Source organism: Malaclemys terrapin, chromosome 2 (genome assembly GCF_027887155.1).
Source record: "Malaclemys terrapin pileata isolate rMalTer1 chromosome 2, rMalTer1.hap1, whole genome shotgun sequence".
Lineage (NCBI taxonomy): Eukaryota > Metazoa > Chordata > Testudines > Emydidae > Malaclemys > Malaclemys terrapin.
This window is the reverse complement of record NC_071506.1, coordinates 175,387,855-175,406,882: the sequence shown is the minus strand read 5'-3', so window position 1 is coordinate 175,406,882 and position 19,028 is coordinate 175,387,855. Positions and strand designations below refer to the sequence as shown.

At 44.2% G+C, this 19,028-nt stretch overlaps 1 protein-coding gene across 5 annotated transcripts in view; it reads right to left on the bottom strand.

The window, feature by feature from the left end:
- Nucleotides 1-19,028, bottom strand: part of PLEKHG4B (pleckstrin homology and RhoGEF domain containing G4B) — a 198,798-nt gene that overhangs the window by 95,059 nt on the left and 84,711 nt on the right. The gene's annotated exons all lie outside the window — the stretch shown is intronic.

The window sequence follows — 19,028 nt, the reverse complement described above, 5'->3', positions numbered from 1 at the left end:
ATCTATTGATTTCATGGGGTATACAGTGGTGGGGGGCTGTTCTTCTATTTTGCCCAATTTGTACAGTAACTAAAAAGTGTTTTAGCCATTTTTAAAACCCTAGTCCAAACTTCTGTAATCTAAACCCCATTCAGCTCTGTTTAAACGTCAATGAAGCTCGACATTTCTTAGAATCAGATTTAGTTGAAACATCTTCACACAAGTCCAGTCATTTATCCAAAATATGAAATTCTGGCACACTAAGCTTCAGTCAAAGTGCATTTCTTAATGCTTCCAATGAGTTATAGTCTCTATCCTGAAATCATGTTTTACAAAAAGGTCTTCACTTGAATTTAGCCTCTGAAGCTCATTTTTGAAACATATTTTTGGTAAGGAGAATGGAAGCCAGCACCCATAAAATGACATACTCCAAATGTTTTTATATATTTATTTACACACACACACACACACACACACACACACACACACAAAGATCATGACATAACATTAATGAACAAAGTTGAAATACCACCTTATGTTTATAACAACATAGTATGAACACCGTGATAGCAACTCTCTAGTAGTTCTGTGAGGAGTGCCTGCATGTAGTGAAAGAATGCTTTTCTTTAAGAATCTCAGTACATATACAGGAATGTCCTTTTTTAGGTACAGAATTTCCTGAGGAAATACCTCGCCTACTATTTCTGGTGGAAATAATCAAGCCTGGATTAAAACAAAAATTCAATTTCAAAAGGGGGCACAACAATGAAAATACAGTCAGGGGAGGACAATTACTCCTTTTTGGAGCTGGCAGCCAGATCTATAGATGAGGCCACTCAACCCCACTGTTTCTTCTGTTATCAGACTAGCAAGGAGACCCCACCCCCATGGTGGGGTAATAGGGAAGAAGCATTTCCTCCCTAGGTCCTGCCCTGGGTTGTGGAGTCTCTCACAGCCTTTGGGGGTGTGGCTGACTAGCTGAGGCACAGGCACTGACTGCTGCAGCTGAGGAGAGCCTCGCTTCTTGTGCGGAACAAGCACAGAGCCTGTCCAGACTGTGGGACTCCATATGGGCTGCTGAGCATGCCTGGAAGTGTGAGGCTCTTCCCCTAACCTAGGCACAAGGGCACTTGTTCAAATGGTATTTTTATCCCTTGTCTGGCTGCTTTTCTCACCACAATTCCACCAGTTTGTTCCCCTAATGTTGCCCCTTTGCCTAGCTTCAGCTAACATTGACAAATTTCTGCTTAGTACAAACTGAGCACCTTTGACCCTACCCTGATCCTGATAAGCCAGCTCCTTTGTATACACACAGATTCAAACCCTATTCCGCTTGACTTGATGCATTTTTCCCCACTCGGCAATATTGTTCTGATAACAGGATTTTGTCCCGTGCAATAAAGTTTTGTTAAGGAGAACTCTTGACAATATATCCTACAGAATTCAGAAAATTGATACACAGATATTAAAAATCTTGACATTAATACGTAGATGACTCACAAATTTTTGTATAAATAATGAGTGTAAATGATAGGGCTGATTTTTTGCTATAAAATGAACTGCTGCTAGAATGAACAATTCTACAGTATGCATGCATGCACGCACATATAAAATGTATATATACATATACAAATAGTTACATATTACCTACGGATTCAGAAGTGACTCCATAGTCAAGAATGAAAGAGAATTCCCATTTTAAGCCTGAATTTAGACTGTACTTTCTCCAAAAAGCTGCTTTTGGCACGACATTTCTCATGCTTGGTCTCAGCACAGTGTAGATTTTTATTTTCTAATTAAGATATATATTATATTAATTTTGAACATTAGAAATTGATTGGACAAGACATTTCTTGATATGAGACTTCGAGAAACAACTACTCTTTCTTCCTGGAGAAAGAGTTCTGTTTGAAACATTTCTGCATCATCTCAAAAACTAGAAATAAACTCTTTGAATACATTTGGACTACAATGGTCTGAAAATGAAGGACATGCATGAACACTGAAGGGATCCTGAATTTATTTTCACTTGTTTAATACTGTTCAAGAGACTGAATTTATTTTTACAGCTAAGAATTTGGGGCTTGATAATACATTTGTAACCACAGCCTCATGTATTCCATGATGCTTCAGCAGCAGAATTTGCCTCAGTATCCTGCCCTGACTACAGAATTGTGCTTCAGAATCAAAACTGCCAAAAATAGTTACATTTCTAGCTGACTTGGTTGTGAAAGCAACAGTGTAAACTGAGGCAGTGGTTTTTTTGAGTTTGCAGACAGTCTGAAGCAATAGTTCAGTGAGCCATGAACTACGTTAGTTCATCTTGATGGATGGTTGACTTGGAAATCTGATTATAGTAGTTTATATGTCAACGTGGTTAAATATTTCACTGCTGATTATTTTTGTGGAAAGAGCTCCAATTTGTTAACCTTTCCACTTAAATCCTCTGCACATTCCTTATCTGATGTACCACCTCAAGGGGCGCTCCAGTAGGCACTGTGTCTCAGACAGCTGTTGTGTCAGCCCTTAGAAGAGGCACATGGAGCTGCTAGCCCTGCTGTGCCCTTACACACAATGGAGTGCAAGTACCCCAACTATGGTTGGCCTCTGTAGAGAGGGAGCAAAGGGAAATGCGTGTTTGTCCACAGATGGGGAAGAGAGGGGGAAGAGGGAATATGTCGATGTCAAATTACGAATTTCATTTTGTGAACATCATGTTATATTTCAACCTCCACTTTGACTGTAACATTCAGGGTGGTTTAGAGCACCTATTTTGTTACAAGTACTTGACCCTTACTGGTCTAGACCTAAAATGTAGGTATACCTAGCTATATTACTCAGGGCTGTGAAAAGTTTCATGCCTTGTGTAATGTAGTTAGGTCAACCTAACCCCACTGTAGATGAAGCTGAATTCTTCTATCAACCTTGCTACCACCCCTCAAAGGGGTGGATTTACTACAGTGACAGAAAAATTCCTTCTGATGCTGTAGTAAGTGTCTACGCTACAAAGTGTAGCTGCAAGTGCTGAAGCTGTGCCACTGTTGTGCGGGTAGTGTAGACATATCCAGTGGAGTGACTATTTCTAGAAAGCTGTGACAGAGCAATCGAGGGCCATCCACACTGAATGGCTCTACCCTAGCAGAACAATAGGTTTTCTACCAGGAGGGCCATCGACTTTGAATAACTCTCTACCCAGAAGCCAAAAGTGTGTTGGAGCCTGTAAATTCTCCAGCAGAAGCCCATGGACAGAATATAGGGTACAGGTTGTTTTAAAAGAGGCCAGCATGTTTGCTGGTGACTTAGGGCTTGTCTACACTACAAAATTAGGTCGACCTACAGACACTGCAGTAATTCAATTGGCTGTTGGTGTCCATACTGCCCTCCTTCTGCCGGTGGTGTGCATCCTTACTACGAGCGCTTGTACAGACTGAATTGAGATGCTGTGGGGCACTGATATCTGTGCGGGGCTCATAGCTGGAGCCTCCCACCTGCCCTGAGGCAATAGCCAGAGCTGTGAACCAAGCGCTGGGCTCAATTTCACAGCATGGAACCTACCAGCGTGAAATTGACATTCTTGTGAGTTTCAGGGCTGCTTCTGGCTCAGAACTGGAGCCATGAAACTGACAAGAATATAAATTTAATTGCTGGTAGGCTCCATGCTGTGAAATTGAGCCCTGCACTGGGCTCATAGTTCCAGCTGTCACCCCAAGGTGGTGGGGGTGTGACGAGTTCAGTCACAGAGACCCCATTGGGACTGTCACCTGATGTGCTGAAACTACCTCTGAGCCTGTTTTCCCTGACAGCTTGGGACTCCAGAACCCTGCCTTGTTGAGCCAGACATGCTAGCCTACTGCAACACAGACCCAGATCTGGTCCATGCCCCAAACCAAAAACTACTTAGCAGGTCACCAGACACCCAGTTCCCAATGGGATCCAAACCCCAAATAAATCCATTTTACTCTGTATAAAGTTTATATAGGGTAAACTCATACATTGTCCGCCTTCTATATCACTGATAGAGAGATATGCACAGCTGTTTGCTCCCCCAGGTATTAATTAACAAACGTGATTTTATTAAGTATAAAAACTAGGATTTAAGTGGTTTCAAGTAATAACAGACAGAACAAAGTAAGTTACCAAGCAAAATAAAACACAACATGAAGGTCTAAGCCCAATACATTAAGAAACCGAATACAGGTAAAACCTCACCCTCAGAGGTTCCAATAAGCTTCTTTCACAGACTAGACTCCTTCCTAGTCTGGGCCGAATCCTTTCCCCTAGTACAGTCCTTGTTAGTTCCAGCAGGCATCTTAGGTGAAAAGCAGGGGCTGTCTCATGACTGGGACCCCCTTTGTTCTGTTCCACCCCCTTTTATAGCTTTGGCACAAGGCGGGAATCTTTTGTCTCTCTGGGTCCCCACCCCTCCTTCTAAATGGAAAAGCACCAGGTTTAAGATGGATTCCAGTATCAGGTGACATGGTCACATGTCCTGTGAGACTTCAGCCTTCATTCTTCCAGGGCTGGCCCACACACACCCAGGAAGGTTTGCAAGTAAACAGACCACTTACAACCAATTGTCCTAGTCAATGGGAGCCATCAAGATTCTAAACCACCATCAATGGCCCACACTTTGCATAATTACAATAGGACCTCAGAGTTAAACTTTATATTTCTAGTTTTAGATACAAGTATGATACATACATACAAATAGGATAGAACACACTCAGTAGATTATAAGCTTTGTAATGATACCTTACATTAGACCTTTTGCATAAAACATATTCCAGTTAAGTTATATTCACACTCATAACCATATTTCCATAAAACATTATGGAGTGCAGTGTCACAGGGGGCTCCAGCTGTGAGCCTGCCACCCGACTGACAGCTGGGGTGGGGTGCAGCTGTAAGCCCACTGATGGGCTCAATTTTACAGCATAGAGCCTAATCAGCAGTGAAACTGACATTCTTGTCAGTTTCATGGCTCTAGCTGTGAACCCCAGGCTGCTGCTCTGAGCCAGAGGCAGCCATGAAACTGACAAGAATGAGAGCCAGTAGCCAATGTAAGTAACGCATTTTCTACATGGACACTGTGTCACTCTAACTACATCAACATAAGTGCTACGCCTCTCGTGGTGGTGGAGTTATGTCAGTGTAGCAGGCCACTTACTTCAGTGGAAGCAGCATTCTAGTGTAGACACTGATATAATTAGGTCAACATAAACTGCCTTACATTGCCTAACTCTGTAGTGTAGAAAAAGCCTTAGCCACACACCCAAGTCATCAACCAACACCCTTTGGGACCATGGAGTCCCATAAGGCACTGTATCCAGGACCCTAGTTCACTGCTCAGTGGAGGGGTAAATTTATATCCTTCCCTTGTCATGCCTGGATGTGCTGGGGATCCAGCCCTCATCAGTCCAGCACACCTGCACACAACAAGGCAGAATTTTGGCACAATCTTGATAGTGTTGAGTCTGAACTTTTGATGAGCTTAAACTTAACCCAGACTTGATGTCTGTCTGAACTTTTAATCAAAGCTCTGACCTGCGAACTACTCATGACACCCCCCTCCCCTTAAGTAGTCATCTCCCCTTTTCTCTTTCTGAATTTACATTTTAACCTGTTTTATCCTGTAGAATCTTGATTGATTATACATGACCATTATGATCTGTTAATCACTTTGTTTACTTCTGTGTATAAATATTGATGCTCACCCCTAATAAACTTGCCACACTTACTCTGAAGCTTTTCAAGCTAAGGATAGTGTGAGCCCGTTGATCAACGAATTGGTGTCTGGTCTCTGACAGATTGTGAGCCCCATACCAACTCCGCACGAACTCGGGTGCTGGAGAGGTGAGTGAGGACTTGCTTTTTACCTAACAATTTGGGGGCTCGTCCGGGATTTCCTTCTGGTGCGGTGCCTCTGTCCAGTGGTCAGACCACTCATATACGAATTGGCAGGCGCCACGGGAGATTTCTCCCAGCCAATTCAATATTGAGGGGTCGTGTACTGGACAGCAGGGTAAACGCCAGTTGGAGGGCTCCTGTCAGACACCATGGGTCAAGGGACTAGCGTGCCTCTTGAGAGTCCGTTGGGGATTGTAAATAAGTTATGGAACGAAGGGAAACTCCCAGTACAGACAGGAATGTCTAGGAGGAAGTTGTACACACTGTGTGTAAGGAATTGGACTGGGTATACCGCGGTATTGGCCGACCCAGAGATGAGGTGGCCTTCGTATGGCTCTTTCGAACAGGCTGCCTTAAGAGGAGTAAGGAGCCAGATCGAAAAAGACCATCCGGGACAGTTATGTTACTGGTTTTGTTGGGACACAGCAGCAGAGCTGTGGAAATCTTTAAAATTTATGGCAGTCAGGTATTCTCCCGAGAGTGAACCCCCCTCCATGTTATTTCGATGAAGGGTGTAAACCACGGCGTGTTTTGACTCGTCAGTTGGTCCCCACTGCACCTGCCCCTATTCCTCCACAGGGGGACTCTCTCCAGGGCGCAGAGGGGAATCTGCAGGACTCCAGATCGGAATCTCTGCAGAGGGATAAGGGGGAAATGGAAGGGCACACCTCGGGAGGAGTAATTACCAGGCAAAAGATCAAGCAGATGCAGCAGGTTGCATACCCCTCCCCTGGGGACGCCCAGAGGGTCCGGTCGCATCCGCAGATACTTACACCAGGGACGAATACATCCCTGCACCACCAGCTCAGCCCGTTCCCCAGGCCTGGATCAACTACGGGCAACAGCAGCAGCTGCAGCAAACTCAGCCTCCTCAATGACGGTACCCCGGGGGCGAAGGCAAACAATGTGATGGTCTTATTTCCTTAATGTCTTTAGCCGGCTCCTTCCTCACTTTCTCCCCTCCCAGCAAAGAGCCTCCTCTAACCCTTTCAGTCCAGGGACTGCCTGTCTCCTTCCTCAATGATACTGGAGCTACTTTCTCTCTTTTAAATCATGCCCCCTCTCCCTGGCTATCCTCTGAGGTTAAAACTGCAACTGGGGTGGAGGGCAACCCACAGTCTCTGGGACTCACTTTGCCTCTAAATGTTATTTATGCTGATAAATGTTTTTCTCACCATTTTCTTTTTTCCCCAGCTTGTCTGATCCCTTTGATGGGCCGGGATTTACTCTGTAAGCTTGAGGCTACTTTAACCTGCACTCCTGAAGGGGTAGGATTATTGATGACAGTGTTAGGAGATTCGGCCCCAACTCAGGGTAATTGGGAACACACACCCCCCCCCTCCCCTGACCTCACTGACTTGCCTTTAACCCTCTGGGGAATTTCTGACACTGATGTTGGCCTGCTCCTTTCGGCAGAGCCAGTAAGGATTCAAGTGAAGCCCTCCTTAACCCCCCCGTCAGTCCCTCAATACCCCCTGTCGCTGGAAGCCCGGGAGGGCATCCGCCCCATTATCGAGGGATTCATTGCACAAAAGCTAGTCCGCCCTCAGCGCACTCCCTGTAACACCCCTATACTGCCTGTCAAAAAGCCTCCTAAAAAGGACGGAGACCCTATTCGTTGGCGCTTTGTACAGGATCTACGGGTTGTTAATCAGTAGGTGGTCCCTCTTCATGCAGTAGTTCCTGATCCAGCTACTATCATCAGCCAAATCCCCTGGGATGCTGAGTGGTTCACTGTTATTGACTTAAAATCAGCCTTTTTCAGCATTCCTGTGCACCCAGACTCTCAGTATCTCTTTGGTTTCACCTGGGAGGGACAAAGTTATGTCTGGCAACGACTTCCTCAAGGCTACAGAGACAGCCCCATGATTTTCAGCCAATGCCTCCGCCACGACTTGGAAGGCTTCACCAGTCCGCAGGGATCCACGTTAGTCCTATACGTAGATGACATCCTATTAGGTAACCGCGAAGAAGCTGCCCTCCGCATCGATGGTAAGGCACTTTTATTATACCTACACACCAGAGGCCACAAGATAGACCCTAACAAGATTCAGTGGGTCTCACAGAAGGTCCGATATCTGGGCTTCCTGTTAACCCCAGAGGGGAGACAAATGGACCCAGTCCGCATAAAGACTATCCAAAACTGCCCTCTGCCAAACACCAAGAAACAACTTCAAGGTTTCTTAGAATTAATTGGCTTCTGTCACCCCTGGTTGCCGTCCTGCGGGGAGTTAAGCAAACCGCTCCACCGACTCACTGCTAACCTTGCTCCTGACCCTTTGCAGTGGTCCCCGGACACAATCCAAGCCTTTCAGTTACTCAAGGACAGTGTGGCCTCCTCCATGTCTCTCCGCCCCCCCCAATTACAGCAACCCTTTCACCTTTTTGTCCACGAGAGGGGCAGAATTGCTAGTGGCGTCCTTACCCAGCTGAGCGGGCCCCACCATTTCCCGCTTGCTTTTTACTCTCAGCAGATCGACCCTGTCGCTCAGGGAACCCCATCCTGCACCCGGACTCTGGCAGCAGCTGCCCTGCTGATCACAAAGGCAAAGAGCCTGACCCTGGGGCATTTTACCACGGTTTGGACCTCTCATGCCTTGTCAGCCCTTCTGCGTAGGGGCACAACCCAAGTCTTTTCGGCCCATCGTCAGCAACAGCTAGAGGCCGAACTCTTAGAAGACACTAACCTAATTTTTGAAAGGTGTGGGCCCCTTAATCCAGCTACCTTGCTTCCTGACCTGCCAGTCCTCCAGGATCAGCACGACTGTTTGGAAGTAGTTTATAGCATCTTACAAATAAGGGACCTGGCTTATGCCGGATGGCTGAGCCTGCCTCCCTCGCTCCACATACCCCGTGGCAGTTCACTGGCACCATGATAAGGGGGGTCACTACGGCACGCACACCCTTGTGGACACCATCGCTCGCTTTTGGTATGCTCCAGGCATTCAACCCTACTGCCTGTCAATAGTGAAAGCATGCAGCACATGTCAGCGTAATGGACCTGCTCCTCCTCTTAACAAAATTAAGGGTGGAAGACCTCCGCCTGCTGCTCCATTTCAACATCTTCAAATTGACTTTGCAGATATGCCAAAGGCTTTTGGGAAAAAGCACCTCCTTGTTTTGGTTTGCCCTCTGACTTCCTGGGTCGAAGCTTTTCCTACTGCTAATTGTACTGCTGCCACAGTGGCGAAGATTCTCCTTAGAGACATTGTACCCCGTTTTGGCATCCCTCTCGTGCTTGACTCAGATTGCGGACCTCACTTTACTGGTCATGTCCTTGGCCGTTTAGAACAAGGACTGGGCATTTCACACTCCTTTCATACACCCTACCACCCCCAGTCTAGCGGGAAAGTTGAGCGTATGAATAGGGAGCTTAAGTTTACATTGGCTAAATACTGTCAGGAAACAGGGTTAAAGTGGCCTCAGGTACTTCCCTTGGTCCTGTTTCACCTTCGTACTCGCCCAACCCGTGTATTGGAATGATCCCCCTTTGAACTGCTCTATGGACACCCCCCTTTCAAAGGCGGGGCGCTACCACGTGCTGATGTTTCACTACTGGGAGGGGATCATATGACCGCGTGCCAGTTTCTCTCCCTACAGGCTCGCCTCCGTACCCTTTGGAAAGCCTCGCAGTTTTCCCAGACCGTGCCGCTGGAAGAACAGATCCACCTGTTCCAACCAGGGGACTTCGTCTGGGCCAAAAAGTTCGTTCGTGGCGACACCCTCCAGCCGAGGTTTACTGGACCCCACCAGGTTCTTTTAACAACCCAGACTGCAGTGTTCCTGGAAGGACGCAAATCCTGGATCCACCACTCCCACGTCAAGCCAGCCGTAGTGGACCACAGTGACGGACCAGCAGCTCTTGCCACCACTGAGGACACTGCCTCCGACCAGTGGACCAGCTTACCTCTTTCAGACATCAGACTTAAATTGACTCGGAAAAAATGAGAGGACCTTTTATTCTGACAACTGTTTGTTTTTTATTATGCCTTTTTAGTTTATTTTCTACTTATGAAGATAATGCTTTTATTAGATATTCCCATGAGGTTAAAACTCGTATTTTAGGAAATAGAAGTAATTGCTGGGTATGTACTCAATTTCCAGTAAATGCAGAACAGGGACTACTAGAATCTTTAACCAATGAAACTGCGACCCTATTTGAGAATCAGGCCGGGGAAATGTCCCAGCTGCGCCAGTTAGCTTTGCAAAACCACATGGCTTTAGACATAATGTTAGCAGCCCAGGGAGGAACTTGTGCCCTCATAAATGAAGAATGCTGTGTTTTTGTAAATGACACCTACTCTGACACTTTTCAATGTACCAAACATCTAAGGGAAATGGCTAAAAACTACTCCTCTGGCCAGCCACCTTATAATTGGTGGGGAGCCTTATGAAATTGGCTGCCTGGATTTGGGTGGGTTAAAAAAACTCTTGGTGGGTATTGTTGGGGCCATAGTAATCCTTATAATACTGTGTTGCTGTATTCAGTGTGTCCCCTCCCTCATAGACTCATGTGGGTCAGTTTATTCTTTTCCTACTTCAGCCAAGGGCCTTACTCTCTTTGAGTTGGCCCAGGCTGAAATTGCCAAGCGGCCCTTGGCTCCTTAAAATGGGGTGTAGCTTTTGGTAAATAGTTATCCCAAAGCTACAAATGGAGGAATGTTGAGTCTGAACTTTTGATGAGCTTAAACTTAACCCAGACTTGATGTCTGTCTGAACTTTTAATCAAAGCTCTGACCTGCGAACTACTCATGACACCCCCCTCCCCTTAAGTAGTCATCTCCCCTTTTCTCTTTCTGAATTTACATTTTAACCTGTTTTATCCTGTAGAATCTTGATTGATTATACATGACCATTATGATCTGTTAATCACTTTGTTTACTTCTGTGTATAAATATTGATGCTCACCCCTAATAAACTTGCCACACTTACTCTGAAGCTTTTCAAGCTAAGGATAGTGTGAGCCCGTTGATCAACGAATTGGTGTCTGGTCTCTGACAGATTGTGAGCCCCATACCAACTCCGCACGAACTCGGGTGCTGGAGAGGTGAGTGAGGACTTGCTTTTTACCTAACAATAGGGAAGATATTATCAAGATCATGCAATGCACAAAGTCCCCGACAAAGCACTTTTCAAAGTATTTAATAATGACATTCTGATAGCGCAGTAACACAGCCAACAAAGAAGACTGCACGAGTTCAACAACTCATCAATCACCTTAGGCATTGGAACACACTTTGTTTAGAAGACCATTTGGCCAAGACTCTGTGTTATCCCCTACCCTTTTAAAAAAAGTACCAAGACATCTCAAAATCCAACTCAAGATGGTGTGAAGAGATTTTGGTTTAATTTCTCATCCAGTTTCTCATTTCAATTCAATGAGACTTTACAGATGAACAATAATACAATGCCACTGTATGTGCTCTGTTACATGGGGAGGTGGTTTGTGCTAGAGTTTATATTGTTTATTTTGCATTAATTTGTTAATAAAGCCATGCCCTAGGAAAGGGGGTGAGTTTTGACCCTAAATAGCACGTGAATTTTGTTTTAGTGACAGCTGGGAAGACCACCTGTTTACATAGAGCGGCAGGAATTTTCTGTACCACATGATACATGCAACACAATGCAGTAAGTGTTAACAATTGGACTGGAGATGTGGGAACCATCGAATCACTCTGTGCTCCCCATTGAGTTACCAGCGTCTCTTCTCCCTCAGAGCAGGGACAATGAGTCTCTCTTCGTATGAAACAGCCAGCCGTGGGAGATGAAGAAGAGAAAGACCATGATTCAAAACTGTATTCTAAACTAGCATCTTCATTCATCTGCAATGGAATGTGTGCTGCACTCCAGGGAGCATTCATAGGCTGCTATGGGAGAGTAATGTCTGTACGCTGCCATCCCTCAGGAGTTCAGACAGGGGGCGCCAGCTCAAGCTCCATAGGATGTTCAACACAGGCTGCCTGAAGAATATATTTAACTAATATATTCCTGATCTGCCTTGCCACTGGCCACACCCCCTTGTCAGTTGGTCTCTTGGTGGTGGCTGTGATGTTTTAGGTCCCTTTAACACTGCAAGTCCCTTTATGGCTGACTTTTTACCAGATTCTGGGTCCTGGCTAGAGGTGGGGAGGGGTCAAGGGGGAGTTAATTCTATTTTGCAGAGGATTTAGATATTTTGAAATCTGGTTTTGTTCCAATTACGAATGAAAACCAAAATTTTTGAAAGTCTCTGTGAAAATGACTGGAGCCTGGCTCTGGGGCAGTCCCACCTAATAGCTGTTTGAGCTGGAGCCACAGATTCTGGAAGCCCCATGGGTAAGCTGGCAGGAAATCAGGCAGGTTTCAGACAAAAGTGCCTGGCAGGCCAGGTTCCAGCCTAGGTTCCATTGGAACTCCACCAGAAACTAACAGTCTCTGCAAGACATTTTAATTTTGATGACTTGGCAAATTCTGATGAAGGTATGTCCCACTCTTTTTCCAGCCAGCTTTAGTCCTGGGCTCATCTGCTCTATATCCCTAGGTCCTTTTCTGTATCCCTGTCTAGAGATTGGCTAGTAGTCTAGCAAAGACCTAATCTAGAAAACATTGTTTTCCAACGTGTTTAAAAATCTGTAAATCATCAGTCAGAATTGCTATAATGGTGTTTTTTAAACAATTCCACTGAACCTTTTTGAACGGTCTGCTCCTGCCCCTCTTACTGGGGCAGCTTTTCCCGTTTATCAGATAGTAATATGACAGGACAGCAGCCAGGATAGAAAGCTTTGTTGTCATCCTGCGCACTGTATGTGGGTGAAGAAATTATTATTTCATCCTCTCAACTTTACTCTTTTTCCTTTAATCATGAGAGATTAAAAAAAAAAAAACCAACAGGAAGCTTCTCTTCCTGTTTAACGTTGTTTCTAATTGAACTGGTTGGATTTAGAGCAGTGACTAAGACCTGCCAATGGTCCTAAAAATATTAGTATGCCCTAAGGCATCTCAGCTACAATAATCTTACTTGAGAGGGTCTGAACATTGTCCTAAAAACCTCTCCCTCTCTCTCACACACCATGCACTGGCCATATTTAATAATAATTAAACTAATAAATGAAGAGGAAGTCTCCAGTAACCCAGTAAGAAAATCATGTTTAGGAAAAAAGTTCAGAAGTATTTTTGGTTAGAATAAATTAATACAATAGGTCACTTTAAAGGTTGTATATGTGCTATGGTTTTATATTAACTCTTTTCTTCAGTTTATTCTACAGATGTTTAAACAGCAACACTTGAACTGAGTTTGATTAAAACAGAGCATACTGCAGTTAACATCCCATAAGAAGCATTAGCTCATTACAAAGCCTGGGAACTCTCCTTAGCCCTTCCTCCTTATCCCTTCACCAATGTCAGTATGTAAACAAGAGAACAACAGCATTGCTAATGGACCTGTTGTGAAGACCAAGGAATTAGTCAGTTGAAAGAGAATAAAGGCCTCCTCTTATACAGCCCATGTGGGACAACTAATGTTCATCAAACACCATCTAGTTGTAGGTGTTTGTTCAGCTTTAAGCTTGGGTGAAGAACAAAGGGAGGAACCCCTGCCCAAACTGAAATGAGAGCTGTTGCAGACTCAGAAGAGCTGAAGTGAATCCTACAGCTGCCTGTGAAGAAATCATTATGCAGATAAAAATAAGAAAAGAACAGCTAAAGTTGTAGCTTCCAAAGTCAGACATGAAGGTCACACACTTTGCATGATCTCCTAACAGTTCACAACCCCCACTTTGTTGTGATTTATCTTAGATATGGAGGTACCGCCTACTAAGACTAATGCTAGAGCCCAAGGGCCTGATTCTTCACTGTGCTACACTTGTTACAGTAGTTTTACACCAATGTAATTGCACAGGAGCCAAGACAGTTGTACAACACTGTGAAGAATCAGGCCCCATGTCTTTTCCTTTCTAATGACATAGTGAATGTCTTGCTGTTTTGTTTTCATCTCCTGTAAATTCAATTAACAAGCAATTTCTAGTCATCCAGCAAAGAAGATACAAACAACTATTGTGCTTGTGTGTGTTTATTTGCATATAAATGTATACATTTAAATGCAAATTAGAAGCAAGCACATGACAAGTTGGCAAAGCGAAACCAAACTTTCAGTGGCTTACAGTTTAGCACTCAATAGTTAAAATCTAATCACCTGACAAACTCAAAAAGATAATTTACATACTCATTGGTATATTATGCCTGTCCTATTTCTGACTTTAAATGGATAATTTATTAAATGTGATACTTAGTTTTCTTACAATTTACAAGCAGTGATTGCAGTAAGATCACAAACAAGCCTTCCTTGGACAATATTGGCAATGATTCAGCAGTTAAATAAATTTCCCCTTCCCTGTGAAAAGCATCTCTCTCTCCTAATGAACTGGAGCAGCGAAGTCCTCAGCCGTGTTTCCAGTGTGTTGTTCAGAAACAGGCACAACAAAGAGGTAGATAGAGCAAATGGAATTCTGGCACTTTATCTCACATTTCCAGAATTCTCTGTGCTAGAGGTTATCCCACAATACACATCAGAAGTTTCCATTAAAGCAGAGAGCCTGCAAGCAGTGTAGATCTCAGGGAGAACACCACACTTCTAGTGACACAGCGCGCTGTTACACACAAGCACTGACACCTGCACCAGCACAGTGCACTCCACCAAAACAGATTTGCGGGTAACACTATGCCAACCAACCTTTTACTGGTGTGACTTTTGTCTATGGGCAAGCCCTTATATAGAGGACAAAATCCTGCTCTTGCTATTACGGGGTCTAGATGGGGGAAAAGCAGAGCGGTAGGAGCCACGCTGTTCCATGAGCAATCCTGCCAGCATTGAAACTTGGAGAAATGGCACCAAGCTCTCAGGACTTTACACAGAAAGCTGTATGTCCTGGACCCCTAACATTTTCTATGACAGCAGGAGTGCGCTAGGCACAGTCTCATTACTCTCTCAATTAAGATCCATGCACAACGTTGATTGATTAAACACAACTCAGTGCGGCAATCAGATCCTACATGTTCTATGATTCCACTAAGCCATACTGCATAGCATAGCTGGTCTGGTGGCCTGGTAGTCTGGCCAGGAATCAGTTGTTGAGCCTGAATGAGCATTTGCACACATATAAGCGAGCAGGTGCATAAGAGAGACGAAGACTGACTGGAATTTAGAAAGCATTTTGGATTCATCTGGATAAAAAGCTCTGAAAGCAACTCCTCCTCCTTTGTGAAGATTAAGGCAGGCTGGACAGCTACAAGAATGCTGCTGTATATGGGGCAATGGAAATCAAAGTATAAAACTGCAACAGGTAAAATATTCAACATGATGCATTAGATAGCCTTCATATCCTGAACAGCCCCACTCCCTCTCCCTGCCCCTCCTCTCACATGCACACAAAATGAGGACCTTGCCTCTTGGAAGACTTCCATTTATTCCAGTTTTAATAAAAAATAATAAGTATTATTTTGAATTGTGTGCAGCCAACCTAGAGTGACAACTACATATGGAACGAGAGAAAGGCATGTGAAAAGTATTGTTTTTCAAACAATTTGAAAAGTGGAACTGTTGTCAAGTCAGGAATGTGTCTGCCAAGATGCTTGGGAACACACCAGGAATGGAAAGCACCTTGAGGGAGGAATTTTCTAATAACTAAAGGACTGTTAATCAAACTGTTTGCCAAAGCAAAAAGGTCTTTCATTTAGGGATTAAGGGTCACTTTAAAATGGCGCGCACACAGGCCAAGCCTACCTATTTAAATTGTATGGATTTAAGGTTAAGGACCATGCTTCATTTGTTTGTACAGTATGCTGGAGCCTCAATCCCAATTGAGGCCTTTTGGCTCTATTCCAATGCAAATAAATAAAGTAAAAATGATAATTCATAATGTTAGAGAAAATATACAGCTATTTTCTTTTTGTTCCAGGAAGAAGGATAAGTCATTCTGAAATAAATAGTTTCAACGAGAATGTACAACTTCTTTGCACAACGGACGAGGTTTATTATGGGGCTTTTTGTTTTCTTTTGAAGCAGAGGCATTAGCTATTGCCAGACCAGAGCCCTGGGCTGGATGGGCCACAGGTCTGATCTAGCATGGCAAATCGTACACCTTTTGGCGTGAATGAGTAACAATGTGAGAATGACTTATGTTTCTCTAACACCCCCATTCATTCACAAGGAACTCAGACACGACTGGTGTACATACAAGAACCACTTGAAACACCACGAAATTAAAGTTACCTCTGAGGGAGAAGGCAATAATCATTCCGTACTAGTGAGTTCACATGGTATAACACCGTTTTGGCCAGTAAGTGAAGAAAAATATAGTCAGTCAACACCCCAAGGAGATTTGAGAGGGCAGGAATGTAGACTCAAATATGTAAATGTCTCTATGCACTATGAAATAGCTAATGCAGAGGCACAAACTGGGGGTTGAGAAAATCCCTTGTCTCAGCCCATATATACCTATGTGGTATGCATGAGGTCTTGTCTCAGGCTCACATCTTGGATGTTGTTTGTCTAGCATACGCAAATTTTAGGAATTGCCAAGGTTGAATGTGTGCAACGTTACCTCTTCCCCCTTCTGCATCTGCATTACAATGCAATCACTTAATGATACAATACCATACTATTTTTCTACAGGTTGAAAGGTTTGCAGTGAGTAAGGCAAGGGCTCACAAGAACCCTTGTCCCATTCACTGTGCATCTTGGGCTCTGTTCCTCTGGCATACACAAAACCCTAGATGATGTCACATGTATCTAAGGCTGTAGAAAAATTTTTATGAAGTTACTATTGTGGCAAGGCATTTCCTTTGTCTCGCTGGACCAAGCACTTCCCCCTCTGGTGATGGTGGGCCTGGGGTAAATCAGCCCCACCCCACTCTGGGCAGCGTTTGTCCTCCCCCTTCTGTGCTCCTTTGGCCATATTTCCTGGGTAGGCCTCAGGGTAGGCCTACGGGGTGATCCTCCACCAAACAAAAGGGAAATAGTCCCATACACATAAAAACAAAGGGCGATACCTTCCCCTGCCTTCTCACTGGGGCTGCAGGTTGCCCTGTAGCCTGCCCTGGGGTGTCAGTCCTTCCCCTAGTAGACACTCAGACTTGTCTGCTTCCCCTTTGGGGAGAAGCACAGCCTTCCCTCCTGGAAAAGCTTACTTCCCTGCTGCCACTAGCCTGGTAGCAGCTTGTCTCTCTCTTCCTCCTGGTTTTAAAAGGTCTCAGGCAGCCCTTAACTGGATCAAAGTGTTCCTAATTGACCTGAGGTAACCCCTTCTCAGCTTATAGGACTAACATATCTGACTTCCCACATCCTCTTGCAGCCGACCGGCCTGACTTTGTCATATATCCCGCCTCCCTGCTCAACACCATTGGGCTACTTTGTCACACTATGCATTGTTAGAGAGACCAGATCATACACATACATTGGACAGAGCTCAGGTTGAGTACACAACCTTTCCTTTGGCATCTCATGACTTCTGAGTGTTTAACCATGCATCCTAAATGTTCCTATCACATAGCTGTTTAGTTTTTTGAATATGGATTTATGTATAAGGTGGTTTAGAGTAACTGTCATGACATCAATTGGTTATTGAAGGCATTTGTTTAACATGTTATCTGTATGTAACTACTGCCTTTTCCTTCTTGTGTAACTCTTGTTTTAATTTGGGATGAGAAAGACTGTGGGAACTTGCCAGCATCAAGAAAGAAGAATAAATGTCTGTTTGTCAAGGGCGGTCATAATTTAGTAGAGTAGTCCCAGTGTCTCAGCAGATTACACTGAAACCATAGGTTCTGTTCGGATTCATTTCATTCTAACTTTCTACTTTCCCTCTCCACCTCTATCCTCTCACTACCATAATGCTCACTTTAGAAAACAACTGTCTTTGTGTTGGGTCCCGGTGCATAATTCCTTGTCTGATTATGGAATCTGTCCTCCACCACCACAAATGAAGCATAGGGTGTCCCAACACCTGTAAATAATCCACTGGATAGTAGTGGGAAAATTCAATAATCACACCAACAAGGAAACAAAGCACTGGACTCATCAAAGAGTCAAACCTGAGTTTAGGGAGAAGACAACAGACATCGTTGGAGGGAGGGGAGAAGCAAGAATGCCAAGGAGAATTAGGAGTCTTAGAGCCAGGGGAGAAGTGGGAAGGCCACTGAGCAAAGTGGGAGAGAAACAAGCACACTCCCAGCCAGTGACATGTACTGCCATCCACCACCAGCCAATGACATGTTCCCACCACTGACATGCAGTGACACATTCCCCTTACCCATCCACATCCTAACCCCCGGACAGTGACATATGTTTCCTACCCATGCCTCAGTCTTTGGCATTACTTGTGCCTATGTGGTTTTGTTCAACCCCTACCAAGTACCCAACTTTGAACTGAATAAAAACCTTTCCTGATCATAAAACCCTGTGAGAGTCAGTTCATTGGTTCAGGTTTCCAAAGGGATTCTTTAGGAGGAGGAGTCTTTAAGAAGATAAATGCACTCCAACCTGAATCCATTCACCACCTGCCAAAATCCACCTAGTAGACTGCTACCCCTCCCCCACCCCTAATACAATCCAAAAGAATATGTTCCAATTTGGTGTTCCTACATTGAACCATCCTATGTTCGAATGCAATGATCTTGGAATTACTGGACCCGCAGAAGGGCAGGCTCTGCTGTTATCCCTTCTACTGTCATCACTATATTTACTAACACCAAAAAATCATGAGGGAAATAATGGGGTGAATAAGGAGAAATGAGATTCAAGGGATAAGGATTTTTTTTTAAATTTCTTTCCTCTATTAGGGTTGTTAGGGTGGCGAAAGGAAGGCAACCATAAATCTACACTTTTTTTTAGAAGAGGTATATAAAATTTAAATTTTGCAAATGACTCCCTTTTTGTAAAGCAGGGGAGGAAATAAACATCTGAATTCAATAACTGTAGTTAGTGGTTTTCTTATAACATTATATTATGTTTCAGTTAATTTTATTGACAAACCTGTTAGGAGCTCAAGTCCCATTTACTCAGGACAGAGACTATGCACTTTTGTGTGTTTGAACATCCTCTTGAACATTGTAGGAGCAATAGTAACAACAAATTAATCTCTGGTGAAACTCTACTGAAGCCCACTGAT